The following is an 11,211-nucleotide window of genomic DNA, read 5'->3' as shown; positions in this document are numbered from 1 at the left end:
TTCCTGAGTTGTTAATTTTAGCCATTCTGACAGGTGTTAGGTGCTATCTCATTGTGATTTTGATTTGTAGTTCCCTGATGATGAGTGATATTGAGCATCTTTCCATGTGTCTGTTGGCCATCTATATGTCTTCTTTGGAGAAATGTCTGTTCATGTCTTCTGCCCATCTCTTAACCGGATTATTTATTTTGGGGGTGAGTTTGATAAGTTTTTTATAGATTTTGGATACTAGCCCTTTATCTGATATGTCATTTGCAAGTATCTTCTCCCATTCTGAAGGTTGCCTTTTAGTTTTGCTGATTGTTTCCTTCCATGCTCCAAAGATTTTATCTTGATGAAGTCCCAGTTGTTCACTTTTGCTTTTGTTTCCCTTGCCTCTGGAGAAATGTCTAGCAAGAAGTTACTATGGCCAAGGTCAAAGAGGTTGCTGCCTATGTTCTCCTCTAGGATTTTGATGGTTACCTGTTTCATGGTTAGGTCTTTGATCCATTTTAAATTTATTTTTGTGTATGGTGTAAGAAAGTGGTCCAGTTTCATTCTTCTGCATATTGCTCTCCAGTTTTCTTAATACCATTTGTCTTTTTTCCATTGGATATTCTTTCCTGTTTTGTTGAAGATTTGTTGACCATGTAGTTGTGGGTACATTTTTGGGTTTTCTTGTATGCTCCACTGATCTATATGTTTGTTTTTGTGCTGATATCATGTTTTTTACAGCTTTGTAATATACCTTATGGTCTGAAATTGTGATTTCTCCAGCTTTGATTTTCTTCTTATAAAGAGTATTGATTTTTGTTCTAGCAAACAGAGGAATTACTACCTGATTACCTTAAACTCATGAAGGGTAGATCTTTTGGATTTTTTCTTACTTTTAGGATGAATCCCTTAGTTCCAACATGTTTTATTCCTACAATGTAGTCTTTCTGGGGCTTAAACAGGAAGTCACAGTTATTTATCAAGGCTAACAATGCAGGACTCAAACCCCAAACTCTACTTTTTATTCTGCCTTGTCACCCTTTAACTTTTGCTATTCACTAGGTTCCTCAAAGTTCCCTCCATACTCACAACAACACTTTCATTTCAGTCAAGGTTTTCATGGGAGTTAAGTTGCAATGTTGAGGTCTCCCACTCCATGGCTGTCTTCCTTCCTGGTTATTCCCCTTTTATTTCAGGTTTTATTGGAAGCTCTAAAATCCATTCTCTGACAGCTTGAGCTGGAAAGCCGTGGCTCTCTTTTTGCGTTCTAGACAAACTGTAGTACCTGGACTGTGGACTGTACTCAGGAGAAAAGTTCTGTAATGTGGAATTCACCCAGCAAAGTTCTCTTCTTTCAAAAGTATAATGTTCTCAAGTTTCTGCCTACTAGTGGAAGTATTTTATCATGACACTAATGTAAAATATTCAAATAAGTATAATCTAAATATAGTAAATTCAAATAAAATAAATAAATTGTATTATGTACCCTTTGGCCTCATTTATTAGCAAAACAAGTTCTAGTTACAAAATACATATCTCATAATTACAAAAAAGTGAAATTGTAATGCAAAAAACTGAAAGGTTTTGTATTCCCTTTGTTAAGCATTTTGGGGTGGATTTTTTTTAGTTTTTTTAAAGATTTTATTTATTTTTGACAGAGAGAGACAGCCAGCAAGAGAGTGAACACAAGCAGGGGGAGTGGGAGAAGAAGAAGCAGGGTCCTAGTGGAGAAGCCTGATGTGGGGCTCGATCCCATAACGCCGGGATCACGCCCTGAGCCGAAGGCAGACGCTTAATGACTGCGCCGCCCAGGCGCCCCTGGGTGGATATTTTTAAAAATATATCTTTTCCTTGTAGAAAACAAATTATTAAATAAATTAGGACAGCTAAAACAGAATTCTAAGAAATTCAAAAGACATAATAAATTATTAGGTAGAATCAAATAGTTGTACAAAATGAGCTCTGAATGTGTTTCTCTTTTAGTCTGTTAAATATTTAACCATGACAAAAAATTATTTTTGTTAAAAAATATCCAAACTCTGGAGGAAGCTTCATCCAATTAATGCAGAACTTATTTGCCACATAACACTACCTTTGGCCTCAAACTTATTTCCCTTGTTTTGTAAACACTGGTATTCTTTATTTCCCTCCACATAAAGCTACAAAGTCATTACTTTGATGACATTTATATTGTGTCTTGTCATCTCAGACTCTTACATTTAAAAAACAATAATCATCATCAGAAACATATGAACAGAGGTTAAAGTCAACAAATGCATCCTCAGTTTCCTACATTGTTCTATTTCTATAAGACTCTTAACCTGTATCTATAATTCTATTCTAAACTAGACCAGAAGCCACAGAGCACTCCTCCAGCCCGATATTCACACATTCTGCCCTCTCTATGTGCTTGTCTAGAAATATATTTCATACTGACTATACTCATGGTCCTTAGTTGGGAGCTGTGAAGAAAAAAACAATACCAATTTGAGCATGCTTACACTTACAGCAGAAACAGAACATACTGAAATGAACAAGTAAATATTAATACTGAGTAATACACAAGGTGCAAAATGTAGAAAGAAGTGTAATGGAACCTGGGAATACTGAGAGACCATTTGGACCTCAGCTAGGTCTTAAAGGACATATATTGGTGGAAAGACAAGCCTGGAATAAGGGAAATAATTGTCAGATGAAGGAGTTTACCTTGAGCAAAAGGAAAGAGAGAGAGAGAATATGTTTAGAGAAAATAAAATAAGTATATAATCTTGGCTGATTGTAGAGGGCCCATTGAGAGAAAGAAAGTGAGATACTGTAGTGTATAACTGAAAACGTGTACAGAGACTGGATCGTGTGTTTCACAGGCTTTTTGACAAAAAACAAAAACAAAAAACAGTTCATAGAATCAAAGGGATAACTCCTTTATCATATTTACGATTTCTATTTATGAAAACTCTAATACTTAGGAGTGATCTTGTTGGAAAAAAATTAATTGTGTCTTCATGAACAAACATCTTTTGATGGTTGAGCTGAACTCTGTGTGGCTTCTTTGTCATTGCCATTTTTAACTGGGTCCGGTCTGGAACACTGGAGTTTTATTTTCAATGATTACACAAGATGTTTCACCAAATTATTCCAACTCATCAGAATCTCCTAAGATGAATCATTCAATCAGTAAATAATGGGCAGGTAGGGCTTTCCTAGTAGGCTTTTCCCCCCGAATATTTTGATAGAGTGTGTGGTGAGTGGATGAAAGAATGGAAGTCTCAAAGGAAATTTAAAGATAGTTCTTCAGGCTCTAGTTATTGGGACACAGTTAACAAAATTGTAATTTGTTGTGACTTGAAATAAGACATACAATATTGAAGACATATTTTTAAATCTCAAAAAGTAATTTGCTCTGATGTCAATTTACTGTAACTTGGATAGCCTCTTTTGTATATTCAGTGTTAGTATAATAAATTTAGTAGATTCAATGTTAACATCACAGGAAAAGATAAAGTGTTCCTGTTAAAAAATTCAATAATTCAATCCATTTAAGTGAATATTTGTTAAGCACCTGTGTTATATAAAGCACTGTTATGTGTTCTATAGATAAAGATGGGAAACATACTTTGTGTTCTAGTCTAATGATGGGGACAGAATGCTCAGCTTACTGAGTGATAGGCAGAATGTGATAAGTGCCATAGGAGGGCAAATAAAATGTTTGGAATCACAAACAGCAGTAAAAGTAGCGGTAGGAGAGAAATTGTGGAGAGAGAGCAGAGAATGCTTTTGTTTGGGCGGTCTCTGTGGTAAACATTTTATACACATTATTTCATTTAATTTTCATTTAATTTTATTAATAATTTTATTTTAATTATTTTAATAATTTTAATTTAATTTATTTTAATAATAATTTTAAGCACTACTGTTACATCATTTTTTAAAAATGGAAAACCTTTTAAAATGAGGCTCAGTGGGGTTAAGTAACACTTCTCCCACTGGAAAGTTCACACACTCAGATTTTTCTGATTGTAAAAGGCCCTCTTAAACACTGCACTATACTGCCTCCTAGGGGAATGTTTCATGGAGATGGTGTAATTATAACCTCACATGAGGTAAAGATGAGGGTAAGGGTGTTCTCCAAAGACATGAGTATGAAGTTACAGTGTTCGTCCAGGAAATGCTAACAGTATAATAAGCTCAGAGTGTCACGTGAATGACTTTGGACAAGAAGTATAAAGTGTAACATACAGTAAAAAGAGTAAGACTAGACCGGCAGAGACTCAAGTACCAGGAAAGAAACTTGGACTTTACTGTGCATATTAAGACTCCTTTCTTATGGAAAGAACAGTATTAAAATTATCTTTTTTGATAGATTTTAAGTCAGTCAGTCTCTCCCCTTTTTCTAGCTCTCATGTCCACATTTCCTTATGGTAATTACAGAATTTCAGAATGTGTTAAAACAATTAGTCTTTTCAAATTTTCCCAAAAATGGATTTGATAAACAGAAAGAAATGGACATGAAGAAGTTGTCATACTTTTCAATTAAGAATTCTTGGCCAGTGATTCATATATGTGATCTGTTGAACATAGTCCATTCTATGTTAAAAATCTTTCCCACAGTGAATTTTAAAAAAAAAACTGCCTCAATGGCTTTCAAGTAGCACAGTTCATCTTTTATTTGTGCAAATGTCCAACTGATGTGCCTTTCCAAGCCATATGTGGATGGTTGAATACGTCAATTGCTAAGTAATTTGTTACTTTTTCTGTTTTCAGATTTCTGTAGAAATCCCAGCAGCACCAGGTACTCTACCAGATGCTAGTAGTGATAATTTAATGAGATTAGTGGTGTTCCAGCTCCAGTTTTTGCTTTTCTTTGAGGAATCATTGTGGAGAATAGAAATGTCACAGTTTTCCAGCTGATTAAGCATGACAGTCCTGCCAATTTCCTGCGTTATAGCATTTTCTAGTATCTTACATAGCTTGCTGATTACTTTCAAGTCCTTTATAGAATTGTCTTTTTCCTGTCAGTCTGCCTGAGAATCACTAAATCTGAATTATATGTGACTCCTGAACTCATCTTGGTCCAATTCCATCATGCTAGACATGAGCAAGCAGATGGTCAGAAAGATGAAATAGGTAGCCATAATCTCCCAGTTGGCCAGTGCTCACCTGGAACTTGAACTTGGACTCTCAAGTTACACTATGTTACAACCCTCTTCAAACCCCTTTCCCTTCTTGCAGCTCAGATCATGTTATCATTATCAAATCTTTTGTGCTATAAAGGATTATTTTTGCTTCCATATCTTAGCTAATGTAAATAATGCTGCAATGAACATAGGGGTGCATATGTCTTCTCAAATTAGTGTTTTCCTTTTCTCCAGTTAAATACCTAGAAGTGCAATTGCTGGGTTGTATGTGGTATATGTATATATACAGGTATACATATATGCAATGAATATTACCCAGCCATTTGAGACAACATAGATGGACTTAGAGAAAATTATGCTAAGTGAAAAAAGTCAGACAGAGAAAGACAAATACCATCTGACTTCATTTATAAGGTGGAATCTAAAAAAACAAAAAACAAAAAAAAACACAACAGAACAAACAGACAAACCAAACAAAACAGAAACAGACTCCTAGATGGAGAGATCGAACTGATGGTTACCAGAAGGAAGGGTTGGGGAGGATGGACAAAATAGGTGACAGGAATTAAGAAGTATAGTCTTCCAGGTATAAAATAAATAAATCACAGGATGTATATAGCATAGGGAATATCATCAATAATACTGTAACAAATTTGTATGGTGATAGATGACAATTAGACTTACTATGGTGACCATAATGTATATAAATATCAAATCACTATATTGTACATCTGAAATTGAAACAATACCATGTTGTATGTCAGTTATTTTTAATGAAACATTTTTTAATTTAAAAAAGTTGAATGTATGAACTAAGTAACCAGAAAATAGCTCACTTCGCCCCCAGGTTTATTTTGAAAAATTTTAACTTATGGTAAAAAGGTAAGAAGTACACCATAAACATACACACACCTTTTACCTAGGGTCATCAATTCCTAATATTTCATCACATTTCCTTCCTTCCTTTCTCCCTTCCTTCCCATCCTCCCTTCCTCCCATCCTCCCTTCCTTCTTTCTTTCTGTCCCTCTCCCTATACCCTCTCCCTCTTTACATACATATATGTGTACATATGCACATATGTATATATACACATATATATTCAAAAGTATATATACATATATTTTCTATGATACTGAAAGTTTTAGACATCGTGAAATGCACCTCTAAATACTTTATTGTGTATCCTCCTCCCCCTTCCCAAATTCTCCTACATTACCATAATATAATTATTACACTTGTGCAATAAAAATTAATACAATACTATTATCCCTTTACCATCTATATTCAATAACACTTTTATTCTAGTAATGTATCTTGTATCTATTTCTTTTTCCTTCCAATTCAGGATCCAATCAAGGATCAAAATTATCATTTCTCTTTAGTCTTCTTGCATCTAGTAGAATTCTACTTTTTTTTTTTAAAGTCCTTCATGACATTGATATTTTTGAAGATTTTAGGGCACTTGTTTTACTGTTTGTATTTGTCTGAGTTTTTCCTCATGATTAGCATCAGGTTAAACCTTTTTGGCAGGAACACTAACAAAGTGGTATCACCATCTTTCTCAGTGCATTAATCCAGGAAGCACACGATGTCAACCTAACCCATCATTGGTGATGCGATGTTAAGTCAATCACCTACTTAAGGTGATGCCTAATTGACAAAAGCCCATTTGTTAAGCAGTTAAATATTTCTGGATTCTAAATTTGTTGTACAACACCTACCAGATTGTCTACACATTTCATTTTTATATTCTGTAAATACTAAAAATTAAAAATATTGGTTACATAGTGAAATACCCTATTTTTAGTGTCACACACTGTACCTCAAGACTAATTTTTTAATCCCTACCTCCTTTCTTCATACCAAGGCTTAATATAATCTGAAATTTAAGAGTTCATTATTTGTGTGCTTTTGCTTCCTACCAAGAGATTTTTCAGTATTTTTTTATATGCTTTTACTGCTATTATGGTGGAAAGCATGACCTTCGAGGTCATCTATTTGCATTATTATTACTATTAATCCAATAAAATCAAACATCACTAAAGGGCTAATATCTTGACCGTTGCTGCAGTTATGACATATTAGGATTCTCAGCTCACTAATTATGTGTTTTCATAAATATAATATGCGGCATATGCACAATGAAGTAAGTTGTTTTTGTTAATGTTTCATTAAACATTGAGCAATTAATAACATTTTGTTAAACTGTGAGATTCTGATTAACAATTAACATAGGCATTGAAAACACAAGAGTTATTGCCTTCTTTTTATAGAGTTCAAATACAAATGCTTTGACATCTCCTGAAGTACTTGCTCTGGGGATTTAATTATCTTTCATTGGTGTTATATTTTGACTTGCACTTAGTCTAACTGAATTACGTTCACTTGAATCTGATAACTTGAAGTTTTGATAAAAGATAGCCATTTAAGATTACTTGAAACCTCATTCCAATACCATATTGCCTTAAATAAACTTGTTTGGCAGTGTTTCATCAGGAGTACCCATTTGGACAAAAAGGAAGGTATTAAAAAAGAAAGGAAGGAAGAAAGAAAGAAAGAAAGAAAGAAAGAAAGAAAGAAAGAAAGAAAGAAAGAAAAAAGAAAGAAAGAAAGAAAGAAAGAAAGAAAGAAAGAAAGAAAGAAAGAAAGAAAAGAAAAAAAAAGGCATCCCTAAGAGCTTTGGTGTTTAATTTTGCATCACACTAACTCTTTTGCCAAGATAGCGATCTTTCATTCAGGCGGCTTGCCAGTGTACATTTCATGTGTCAGGCTGAATCTAGCTCTTCAACACTGACACAATTTTCTTGATCTCAGAAATCAATCAAAGTTTTCAAATAATATAAGAAACTAATATTTTTTCAGAGTTATATTTTTCTCTTTTAGTAAAGACTGAAACTCTAAGGACTCATTTGTTAGTAAAATATGATAAATTCTGTCTTTATGCTTTGATAAAAAAAATATATATATATATACCATAACCAGAATGCTTTTTCCTGAGGTGTCTAAGTAAAAATAGCCAGCAACTCTTATTTTTTATTTTTACTTATCTTTTGCTTGGTTCCATCATCCTCCTTGCTAATATACCTCATCCAAGGAAGGGCATTAAGTGAGGCCCTATGGGGAAGCCACTCCCTGCGGCATCCTTCTTGTAACACACACAATGCCAAATACAGTACCATCCCCAGTAGTCACATGGCTACCAGGGATGCTCTTCGGTGGGTGTTAACTAAGGAGGGATAGCCACGACCACGTCTTCTTAACAACCTTGTCAGCTTCTCATAAACTATTTCTAAAACGTGATGTTCCCATGTGATGTAACCCCATGAAAGAATTGAAACAGGCTTAGGATAATTTAATTTCATAATCTGGAAGGGTTATTTAGTTTAATGTTTCTTAAACCTGAAAGATAATCAGAATCGTCTGGGGAGCTCTTTTAAAATACACATTATCCAACCTCAGACCTACTGAATCAGTATCCCCAGGAACCTGTGTTTAATTTGTAAAATTTGTTCAGCCTTCTAAGTAAGTTAAGAATGACATAAGGTCTAGCTCAATGCGCACAGCCTTTTCCTCACATCACAGCTCACACAGAAAGCTATCATCTTCCTACGGCACACTTGGAGACAGGGCTGGGGCATCTCCAGGAGCTGCAGCTTCCAACCAGGGGCACCCAGGCTGGAAGGAGCAGTATATTGGCCCAACCATAACACAGCTTGGCTCACCAATCTTTCTGACAAGCCGGATTAGGTAACCGTAAAGCCTCGCGGTGGGAAACAGTTGAGAGTGGGCTTACCTGCGGAGCACATGCTCGTTCAACTCTACAACTGCTTCTCTTTCTGTTTGGCCCTAGGAGAGAAAGATAGTAAAAAGATCCAAAGAGAAATTTATAGCTGATGAAGAATGTTAGGAATATGTACTCATTAGAATTCTTCCCTTTAACAGTGGTGGAAACACAGCTCACGTTCGCAAAATTTAAAAAAAAAAAAAAAAGGAATTTATCCGATCTCTTTCTCTGTGTTTGGATTCTGCTTTCCACTGAAGGGCTGCATTTCCAAACATAACCCCAAGATGGTCACTGGCAGCTCTTAATGGGACTAGAGCAGAGGCATGGGGAGAGAAAGGTGATGTCCATAGTAAAGAAATGTTAGGTACATGCTATTATGTTGATACTGAATAGAGAATATGTTATTTCTCATCATTTGATACCAGCTTAAGCAAAGCAATGTGGCTAATAAGGAAAGAGTAAAACTGTCTTTTGGTTTTAGATAAAAAATGGATTGGGGTCCTAGAGTAGCAGTTGCCTAGGGGAGGTTTCTCACTCAGAAGATTTAGACTCTGCTAAGTCAACACAAACCTGAGGGTATTGCAAGATTAGGTTATGTGTATTATATGTAGTATTGCCATAAATAAATCTGTGCTTTAAATTTGTATTTATCTCATATAACAATTACCATTGGTTTTAAGTGAGAACATTTTCATTATAGAAAATAACAAAATTGTAAACATGCTACATGTTGTCTGAAAAATCTGATTTTATGGAAATCAAGTCGTCAATATTATCTTTGTGGTTACCTACCCCAATTAAAGGCAATTTACAGGAAAAAAAAAAGAACACTGGGGTTTATGAGGACTTCCTTTACGTACATAAATGTGAAATAGCATTAGACATTACTTGACCTGGGAGATCTTCAGTGGATAAATAATGAAGCTGCTTTTAATGAAATCGTCATCACAGGTCACCATGCCTGGAAGATGCCACCGGGAGACTCCTAAACTCACCAGACCCTCTTCAAGGGCACAGCCTGTACACAGGGATGAGAACAAACCAGGGCACTCTTAATGATTCAGAATTGTCTGAGTTTGGTTTTTGCCATGATAATCCTGTATGGGACGTACCGAATATAATTTGTATAAATTTATCTACTAGAATACCTACGATGAATCACAATGCATTAACAAAGTATTCTTGATTTGAGCTTATTTTGTATTACACTGAGTTTAATTTGTATTTTTAGGGAGACTTAAGATTATATCGATATTGATGATGACTTCTAGTTTATCATCGTTACTTAAAGTATCTTTGTAAATCGTGTATCAGTTGAAAGTGTTCTTACTGAAACAGTACCATCAAATACTAGTGAGCTCTGTTTTAAAATTTCATCACTAAGCCCTCCTTTGGGTGTTGCCTGTGGCACTGCAGATTTACTAAGCAGATCCAGAATCAAATCCTAGCTGAATGTCTTTATTAAGTCATTGCAGTTTTCTAAACTTCAGTGTCTTTGTCTATAAAATGTGATCCATGATTAAACTATAATGTTAACCACACCACAGGACTGAATGAATTAATTTGTGCATTATCTAAATCTTGTTTGGTATCATGTGCAGCATGCATTACTTTTATACATTGATATTGTAATATATTCTGTAAATATTCTTGAAATAAGGCCCATCTAAAAAAATCATCAACATATATTTGATATATATGTTGATATATGACAACATATATTTGAAGATATAAAATACATCTTTATTTTTTATTTCAGTTTCATTAATACTTTAAACACATCACCTTAGCAGTTGCAAGCGTTTTCACACATACGCATTAATCTATGTTAGTCTTCAAAAATCCCATGAGACAAACCACTCAGGAGACTGGATTAGGTAAAGATTGCGTGATTTTCTCATGGTCGTTCAGTTTGTACAAGTCACATGCTGCTATTACTGCATGGCTCTATCACCCAACTGTAATCTTCTCCAGAGTCCTACAGTTTCTCTGCAATGAAGCAACACAGCTCCTAGAGAAGTATCATAAATCTGGTTCATGAATCCAATCCAATCACATCATATAATAATGGAAAGCTTCTCTTTTTCAATGTCTTTTTCTTAAGCTATGTTAATACCTTAGATTTCCCTGGTTTATTTATCCTAGGCTGGTCACATTTAGCCTGAGAATGTTTTTGACCCGGTGTTATCTTTAGCATTATCTGTAAGTTTTAGAACTACATCAATACTTAACTTGAATTTCCAAATTCATTTTGGGAGATACCAGTTAAGTTGAATGTAACGTACAATTAAATTCAAAACAACATGTTGACTACTTTG

Source organism: Ailuropoda melanoleuca, chromosome 19 (assembly GCF_002007445.2).
Source record: "Ailuropoda melanoleuca isolate Jingjing chromosome 19, ASM200744v2, whole genome shotgun sequence".
Taxonomy (NCBI): Eukaryota; Metazoa; Chordata; class Mammalia; order Carnivora; family Ursidae; genus Ailuropoda; species Ailuropoda melanoleuca.
This window is presented reverse-complemented; position numbering follows the sequence as displayed.